Here is a 9692-nt window from a genome sequence, read left to right on the forward strand (position 1 = left end):
ATCAATAATCACCAACTTCCATGATACTTACCGCCTCTTACTTATTCATTTATCACCACAATCACCAGGACACTACAATCATCACCACTATGTAATGACTCCACTTGAATATCCCCTCACCACTTCCGTATGGTAAGAGAACCGGGTAGGACACGTAGTAATGGGTTTAAACCGGATAAATTCAGATTCAACAGGGACATAGGCAAAAATTGGTTTACTAACAGAGTGGTACATGAGTGGAACAGGCTGAGCAGTCATGTGGTGAGTGCCAATAAAATTGTAACATTCAAAAATTGATTAGATAAATTCATGGACAGTGATATTAGGTGGGGTTAAATTCACAGGACCTGCCTTGTACAGGCTTACCGGCCTCTTGCAGACTCCTACGTTCTTATGTTCTTATCACCACCACAAGGACCTTTCCCCTCCAACACCACCACCACCACCACCATCATCACCTCTACAGTTCAATCTATTGCATCCTTTCACCACCCTAACCACCACCACTATACAATTCCATCCTCTCCTGCTCTCACCATCATCACCACCACCACCACTATCACCACCATCACCACCACCACCACTATCACCACCATCACCACCACTAGCGCATCTCGCAGCTAAAGACGCAAATACTGAATTAAAGTTGAGTGTTCGTTCATCCCCGGGAAGGTAATGTTAGGAACGATGATGATGATGATGACAATAATAGTAATAATAATAATAATAATAATAATAATAATAATAATAATAATAATAATAATAATAATGATAATAATAATAATAACAACAAAAACAAGAACAAAGAAGACTAGTAAAAGACGAATAAGCAGAAAAGAACAATTATATTTTTACTTTATTCTTATCGTCATTATTAGCATCATTCTTTTTTTCTGTCATCTTCTAAACCAGTTTCATGGATAAGATAAAAGTCACATTAATTAAAAATAAACAGCCAAAACTCGATAAGGTGTGTGTGTGTGTGTGTGTGTGTGTGTGTGTGTGTGTTGACATGTCTTCCTGAGGGCAGGGCGCGTGCTGTAACCTCGCCTAACCTACTGTGTGCTGAGCGCGTTACCACCACCACCACCACCCCCTCCCTCTCCTCCTCCTCACCTCCTTCCCCTCCCGCCGCTGCTGCCTCAACACGCCGGGAACATCGATACCAGGGCTGCCAACACGCCTCTTTGCCCCAGTTTCGGATCCAGCTCACACACTTCCCCTGCCGCCGCCACCGCACGCAGTCCCGCCGCCGCCAGCCCGCACGCAACCCTTCCTCCTCCACCCTCCCCGCGCACACCGCCACCCGCCCCCACGCCCACGCCCGCGCCCCGCTGCAAGCACGCTCCGGAGGGCGAGGTGTTGGCAGCCGTGTCGTACTGTCACTTCAGGCAAGGAAATCCTCAATGGGTAACGCAGAGTCCTCCTCCTCCTCCTCCTTCTCCTCTTCCTCCTCCTCCTCCTGCTTCTCCTCACTCACTCACTCAGCGCCTCCCTGCCTGGCTCGTCCTTCTGCATGCATTCCCCCAAGTGTGTCTGTTTGTCTGTGTGTCTGTCTGACGTGTGATGTGGTGGTGTGTATTTCTTATCATTATTTCCATTTTTTTTTTTTTTTATTACTTTCTATTCTTGCATTCCCTTTTCCGCTGTTCGTGGGTTGGAAAGCAGAAGGAACAAGAAGGAAAGCAAACAGGAGGGAGAGTTAAAGGTTAGTTGGTGAGCATTTGCCTTTCCGAAGTTAATGCGGACGTTTGAGTGGGAGGGAGCAGGGAAGAGAGGCAACGTGGGAGGGAGGGAGGAAGTGGGTGCAGCCAACGGAAAGGTGAATTAAACTTTTGGTGTAGTTTCTTTTGCTTTGGTGGTGGTGGTGGTGGTGGTGGTGATGAAGTGGTATGTGATGGTGGATATGGCTATGATGAGAACTTGAGAGGTGGTGGTGATTGTGGTTTGGAATGGTGACGGTGGTGATTATAGGGGTTAGGGTTGTGATGGTGGTGGAAGTGGTTGTGAGACTTTGAGGTGGTGGTAATCGTTGTTGTTTGGAATGGTAGTGATGGAGGTGATAGTGGTTATGGTGGTAGTTGTGATGGTGGTGAAGTAGAAGTATGTGGTAGTGGTAGGAATGGTTGATTGGCAGGGCTTGAAGTTCTGGTGATCGTGGTAGTTTGGAATGGTGGTGTTAGTGGTGGTGGGGGTTATAGGGGTAGGGACAGTGGTAGTGGTGGTGGTGGTAATGGTTGGTTGGCAGGGCTTGAAGTTCTGGTGATCGTGGTAGTTTGGAATGGTGGTAGTGGAGGTGGTGGTGGTGGGGGGGGGGTTTATAGGGGTATGGACAGTGGCGGTGGTGGTGGTGGTAACGGTTGGTTGGCAGGGCTTGAAGTTCTGGTGATCGTGGAAGTTTGGAATGGTGTTAGTAGTAGTAGTGGGGGGTTGTAGGGGTAAGGACAGTGGGGGGGGGGGAGGTTATAGGGGTATGGACAGTGGTGGTGGTGGTGGTGGTGGTGCAGCCATTACCACGGTGCTGCCAGACTGCCGCTCAGGTCCTGATGGGATTTATTTGATTTTCAATGGAGATTCAGAGTCACTCCCACTCCCCGTTTACCCCCTCTCCTTCACCCTTCTCTCTTTTACTTCAACCCCATCTCCTTCCTCCCCTTCTCCTCCCCGGTCCCTTCACACTTTTTTATCCTCCCCAGCCTCCCCCTCCTCCTTTCGCATCTAGCCGTCGCCCCGTTCTCAGTCCTCTCCTCCTCCTCCCCCTTCCTCTCACTTTTTTTTCTTTCGCTCTCTCGCATTCCTCCTCCCTCCTTCCCAAACATTTTCTCACTTCCCATTCTTTCCTCTTTTTCCTCTCACCTACTTTTTCTTTCTCGCCTCTTCCCCATCATCCTCTCTTCTTTTTCCCCTCACTTTTGACTTGGCCCTCTTCCTCTTCCTAAACCTTCCTATTTTCCCTTCCTCTCTCTTCCTTCCACTTTTCCCTTTCTCTCCCTCATCTTCATTTTTTCCCCCTCCCACGAGTCCTACCATCCTTACTTTCCCTCTTCCCTATTATCTCCAACTTCCCTTTCATTCCGTCCCTCCTCCCTTCCCTACCCTTCCTTTCATTTTTACATTCTTCCTTTTTCCCTTCCACAATCCTTCCATCTTATCTTCCCATTCCCTTCCTCCTCTCTTTGAAATCCCTCTGTCTCATTTTCATCATATTCATCTTCGTTTTGCTCCTCCTCCTCCTCCTCATCATCATCATCATCATCATTATCATCATCACCTCGGTTGTCCTTTCCATCACCATAGTCACCACAACCTCCAGTCCTATTAACACCTTCATCTTCGTGACCTTCATCTGCACTGCGACCTTCAAACGTTCCCTGTCCTCCTCCTCCTCCTCCTCCTCCTCCTCCTCCTCCTCCTCTCGGGACAATAACAATCCAGCCATCTCGAAAACATATGACAGTCTCAATTTACCCCAGCTCATCTTGTTCACCTCTCTCTCTCTCTCTCTCTCTCTCTCTCTCTCTCTCTCTCTCTCTCTCTCTCTCTCTCTCTCTCTCTCTCTCCGGCTTCTTCCTTCTTCCCTTGCTTGCTCATGGTGATACTAAAGGAATAATCTCTCTCTCTCTCTCTCTCTCTCTCTCTCTCTCTCTCTCTCTCTCTCTCTCTCTCTCTCTCTCTCTCTCTCTCTGCCACAAACAACATTCTCATTAGTGCATAGACAAGGTTATACAAACAGCACTTCAGTCTGTGCATTCCATCACTATCATTTCCGCCACTCCCTCTCTCTCTCCCTTCTCCTTTTCCCTCTCTCCTTTCCTCCCTCCCTCCCCTTCACCTGTCAGCCGCAACACACCTTTCGTAATTATCCGCCCACTTGACTTCACCTGGACAAGAGGCGAGGCAGGTGAGGTGGCGAGATTTATACAGGTAAGGTGACGTGTGCGTGTGTAGGTGGACAGGGGGGTTCTGAAGGGGTAGGGAGTATAGGGATCGTAGGAGGGGGGGGGTGGGGGGGGGGTTCCAGAGTGGGTCGCATATGTGATTTGAATTTTTATTTGTATATTTTCCTGAGAAGATATGTGTGGGTGAGGGGGGGGGGGGTGAAAGGGGGGTCGTAGGATGTGATTTGATTCTCCTTTTTAATTTTCTGGGAAGATACGTGTCGGTGAGAGAGGGGGGAATCGAGGGGGGTCGTAGGATGTGAACTGATATTTTTCTTTTTAATTTCCTAAGAAGATAAAAGGAGATAGGGAGAGGAGGATGTCTGATGATGATGATGATGACGGTGCTTGCTCATGTTATGTTATGTGATGTGATGTGGATCTATAAAAAAAAAAAAAAAAAAAAGATAAAGAGGAGAGAAGGCAAGAGAACAAATATATAAAAAAAAAGATTATTATGATCGAGGTGGATTGAATTAAAACGTCTCACCAAATAAATAAAATAATAACAAATAAATAACAAAAAGTGAGATCAAGCTAAAGAAAATACATACGTTGCACAGGACGTCATGCTATGCTTTATTTTTTTCCTTTTATTTGCAGCATTTTAAAATCCTTCGTTTCGTTTCCTGACCTTGAATCCTTTTTTTCTCAGATTTTTTCCTCTAGTTTTTTTTTCAGGGTTTCAATTTCAGATAGACAACACTTTCCTAGCGTCAAGGCTGCGCGGAAAAGAAGATTTTTTTCTCTCCCTTTTCTTTTTTTTAATCTATTTAGCTTTTACTTTCTAATTTGACTTTTTTCCTATTACATTTGATTTCTCTACGTCAATTTCTATTTTTGTTTTGGCTTGCACTTTTTTTTTTCATCAATTTATCTATTTACTTATCTTTTATTATATATTACTTGTGTTGGCTTAATGACTTTCTATTCTTTTTCTTTCTTGTATATATATTTTTTCACTCTTGTATGTTTGCGAGTTGTTTTATTGCAGTTTTGTTGTGTATTTCTGTATGTTTGTTCGTCTTGTATAATTATTTTCTTGTTCTCGTATTTCTCAGTGTTGTAGTTTTGTATTGTATATTCTTATGTGTGTTGGTTGCCCTTGTCTTGTTATTTATATTCTTGTATTTCTCAGTGTTGTAGTTTTGTGCTGTATATTCTTATGTGTGTTGGTTGCCCTTGTCTTTTATTTGTATTCTTGTATTTCTCAGTGTTGTAGTTTTGTGCTGTATATTCTTATGTGTGTTGGTTGCCCTTGTCTTGTTATTTATATTCTTGTATTTCTCAGTGTTGTAGTTTTGTGCTGTATATTCTTATGTGTGTTGGTTGCCCTTGTCTTGTTATTTATATTCTTGTATTTCTCAGTGTTGTAGTTTTGTGCTGTATATTTAATGTGTTGCTCTTGTATCACCTTTTTCCTCTTGTATTTCTCAGTGTTGCTCGCACACTCGTTGTTTCCCCATTTTCTATGTTGAAGGAGTATCTATCTCTTTTTCTATTTTTTTTATATTTATTTCAGATGGCCAACTATATACCTTTTTTTTCAAGGGGTGGAGGGCGTCGGGAAAGGCCATCATCCTGCAGTGCACTAGTAATGGTTGGTGGTGATGATGATGATGATGATGATGATGATGAACCAATCTACGGGTGCATTGTGAAGTGGCGACCAAATAAATCTTTCTGATGTTTCTATTCAATTCCTTTTTGTGTGGGACGAATTCATTTTTCCTTCGTGTTTGCCTCCTCCTCCTCCTCCTCCTCGTGTCTTCCCAAGAGAGAACGCGACCCCGAGGCCTGTCCAAGCTGAGAAAAATGAACCGAAAGGAATTACCACCCTGAGAGAGAGAGAGAGAGAGAGAGAGAGAGAGAGAGAGAGAGAGAGGACAATTCATCTCCTGTCATCAGTTAAAGCAAAGGAAAGAGTTCACATTCAATCATTTTACTGGTGACATTGTGAACTTGAAAATAGAGAGAGAGAGAGAGAGAGAGAGAGAGAGAGAGAGAGAGAGAGAGAGAGAGAGAGAGAGAGAGCACCTGTCCCACCTGACGACTAATATAGCATCGATCGAAGGAAGGCGAAGGCGAGACGGACGGCGGCGCTTCCGGAGTTACGAAACAGCACTGACAGCGGCAACAACAACAACAACAACAACAACAACAACAACAGCAACAACAACAGCGATAACAGGAACAACAACGATAACAATAATTACAGCATTTTGACTAACAACAACATCAATACAATACTTGAGAGAGAGGTAACCAGTAACACTTACACAAACAATAATATTCAACTTTAACTATCTCAAACGACCTTACTACTTGAAATGAGAGCGTAAAATTAAATACAATGTAACACAATGATTCTTTTTTTCTTCCTCTACACTCTACAGGCAGTGCTTCGAAAATTATACAGAACAGCAACAGTGGCAGGAAGGGCAATAACATTCAACCTCAAACAACTTTCACGACCTTGATACTTGCAGTTTCAGCATGAAAATAAATACTAAAAACTCTAGAATTCACTTTCCCTTCAGTTGTGCTTCAGAAGTGCTACAAAACGTCAACAGAGGGAGAAACAACTATAATATTTAACTTTAGCTGTCTCAAACGACCTTACTACTTGAAACAACACAACGATTCTTTTGCCAATAGTTATGCTTAAGTGTGCTACAAAACAATAAGAGAAAAGGAAACAACAGTAATATCCAACTTAGAACAACTCTCACGACTTCAACCTTTGCAATGAGGAGAAAAAATCCTGTACATTCATTTTTTTTTCCTATATCTCTCTAGTAGTGCTTCAGAGGTGCTGCAAAACGGCAATTGGGGGATAAATAAACATTAATATTCAACTTGAGACAAACTTCCACATCGCTACAACTTGAAATGAAAGGTAAAAACATCTCGATTCTTTCTTTCCCTTGTATATTGCTGCTCCGGAAGTGCCACAAAGTTGCACCAGATGAAGAAAAACAATCATAATATTCAACTTCGACCAACTCCTACATCACGGCTAATTCCAAAGAGGAAATAAACACTAATCATTCAGAGGTTCATTTTCCTTATAGTAGTACTGTCCTGTACACTGAGCCAAGACGAAAAAGGAAGTAGTAGTAGTAGTAGTAGTAGTAGTAGTAGTAGTAGTAGGAGGAGGAGGAGGAGGAGGAGGAGGAAGAAAACACTTATAGTTGTGCTGTCCAGAGCCAAGACGAAGAATGAAGTAGTAGTAGTAGTAGTAGTAGTAGGAGGAGGAGGAGGAGGAGGAGAACAAAATATGAAGAAGAATGAGGCAATAGAAGGACATAAACAACAATAATATTTAAACTCAAATCAACTAACACAACGCCACAGCCTGCATCGAAGAGAAGAAAAAATCGCAAACACTATAAATTCTCTCATCCCCTTAGATTAGTGCTTCAGAAGTATTACAAATCTGCACTAGAAGAAGAAACAGCAGCAACACTCAACACAGATCAACTCCCTCAACACCACAGCTTGCAATGACGAGAGAAAAAATCCAAGCACTTAACGTTCTTTATTTTCCCTTCAGACTGAGAATGTGGAGTTCCGAGGTGCAGCAAAATATTAACAAGAGCGACAGGAACAGAAATAGCTCCCTCCATAAGGCTTCTCTTCCTTGCAGACCGCCACCCAACACCACAAGGCAAACACGCTTAAAAGGAAAATATATCGAAGTCCTTCCGAAGTGTTAGGAATGGAGATTCGAACTGGGGACTTGCCGGAACTAGACGTCATGTACACTGGGCCAAGACGACGAAGGAGGAGGAGGAGGAGAAAGGAATAAGATGAAAAAGAAAAGAAGGGAAAAACATATAACAACTAATAATAATAGCAATAACAATTAAAACAGGAAGAAGAGCAGAATATGAGCAAAATAAGAAAAAAAGATGAAGAAACTAAGACAATGGAGAAAAAGGAAATGAATAAAGGAAAGACAAATAATGGGGACAGGAGAAAATGAAGAAAAAAAGACGTAGACAAATGAGATGTAATTAAAAACGATAGTAAACAAAGGAAAGACCAAAAAATAAGAGTAGAAGAATAAAGTAAAATAAAGAAAATACAAACGAAGACAAATAAGACGTAAGAAAGAAGAAAAAAAGGAAATAAACAAAGGAAAGACGAAAAGAAATGAGGTAGGAAAAAAAAGATGGAATTAGATTACCTTGTCGACAGTGGATTGTGTTTCTTCTGGAGTCTATTGAATTAGCTCCGTGTGTTCCTGAGGCCGGGTATTATTCCTTCATTCACTAAGTCACTTGTGGGGGGGGGAGGGGGGAAGGAGGAGGGAGGGAGGGAGGGGGAGAGGTAGAAGGAAAGAGGGAGGGAAGATGGGAGGGAGAGAAGGAAGGAAAGAAGAGGGGAAGGAGAAAGAAGGAGGGAATGAGAGAGGGAAGGAATGAGGAAAGAAGAAAGAGAAGGAAAGAGGGAGGAAGGAAAAGGAAGGAAAGAAGGAGGGGAGAAAAGGAAGTAAAGAGGACGGGAAGAAGGGGGAGAGAGGGAGAGGAAGATGAGGGTAGGAAAACGGGAAGAGGGAAAGATAGGGAAATGGAAGGAGAGGGAGAGGGAAGGAAAGAGGAAAAGAGGAAGGGAGGGAAGGGAGACCGGGAAGGGAGGGAAGGAGAAAGGGAAAGGATGAAAGCAAGAAAAACAATATGGATGATAAAGTAAGCAATAGTTAAGAAGGATGAAAGGAAGGAAGAGAAGGAAGGATACAGAAGATGGAAAGGAAGGAAAGGAGGAATAGAAGCAGGAAAAAATGTAGAAAATAAATATCTTAGGGCAACTATTTATTTTTCTTCTTCTTCCTCCTTTCCCTCTTTTTCAAACTCATCTGCTCCTGCTCCTCCTTATCCCTCCTGTTATTTTCCTCCTCCTATTACTTCTTTTCTTCCTCTTCCTCTTTCTTTCACTTTCTAAATTTTGTTGTTGTTTTTCATTTGCTTCTTATCATCTTCATCCTTCTTCTCCTCCTTATCTTAATCTCCCTGAGCTTCTCCTCCTCCTCCTCCTCCTCCTCCTCTTCTTAATCCCTGAGGTTGGAATTGGAGGTAATGGTCTGCCAAATACTGCCGCCGGGTTGACCCCAAGCGAGGTTTTGATTGCAAACTCGTAACTTCAACTCCTCTCTCTCTCTCTCTCTCTCTCTCTCTCTCTCTCTCTCTCTCTCTCTCTCTCTCTCTCTCTCTCTCTCTCTCTCTCTCTCTCTCTCTCTCTCTCTCTCTCTCTCTCTCTCTCTCTCTCTCTCTCTCTCTCTCTCTCTCTCTCTCTCTCTCTCTCTCTCTCTCTCTGTAACTTAAGTGGAAAATGCACGTAAAAACAAACGTCTTTCCTGACCTACACTGGTGCATAGTAAAGAATTATCTACCGTCCATCATAACCAGATTAAGAGGGAGGGACAGCGGGATCAAGGCGTCTTATGAGTGTTAAGATACGACGAGATGGATTGAGATAAGATAAAAATGTGTACGCCTCACTCAACGCTATAATTGATCAGCGTCAGCCGAGGTCTTGTTCGTTATTATTGGTTAAACTCATTATATTTTGTTCTTATTCCGCTATTTGCTTACGTGTTTATTTTTTTCAGGATAAAAGATAGAAAGATGATGAGGTCGAAATTCTGCTTGGCTTCCTTGTTGATCAGTCAGCCAAGGTCTTTTTCGTTATTATTTTTGGTTAAACTCTTCATTATATTTTGTTCTTATTCCGCGATTTGCTTAAGTGTTT

Source organism: Eriocheir sinensis, unplaced genomic scaffold (genome assembly GCF_024679095.1).
Source record: "Eriocheir sinensis breed Jianghai 21 unplaced genomic scaffold, ASM2467909v1 Scaffold66, whole genome shotgun sequence".
NCBI lineage: Eukaryota > Metazoa > Arthropoda > Malacostraca > Decapoda > Varunidae > Eriocheir > Eriocheir sinensis.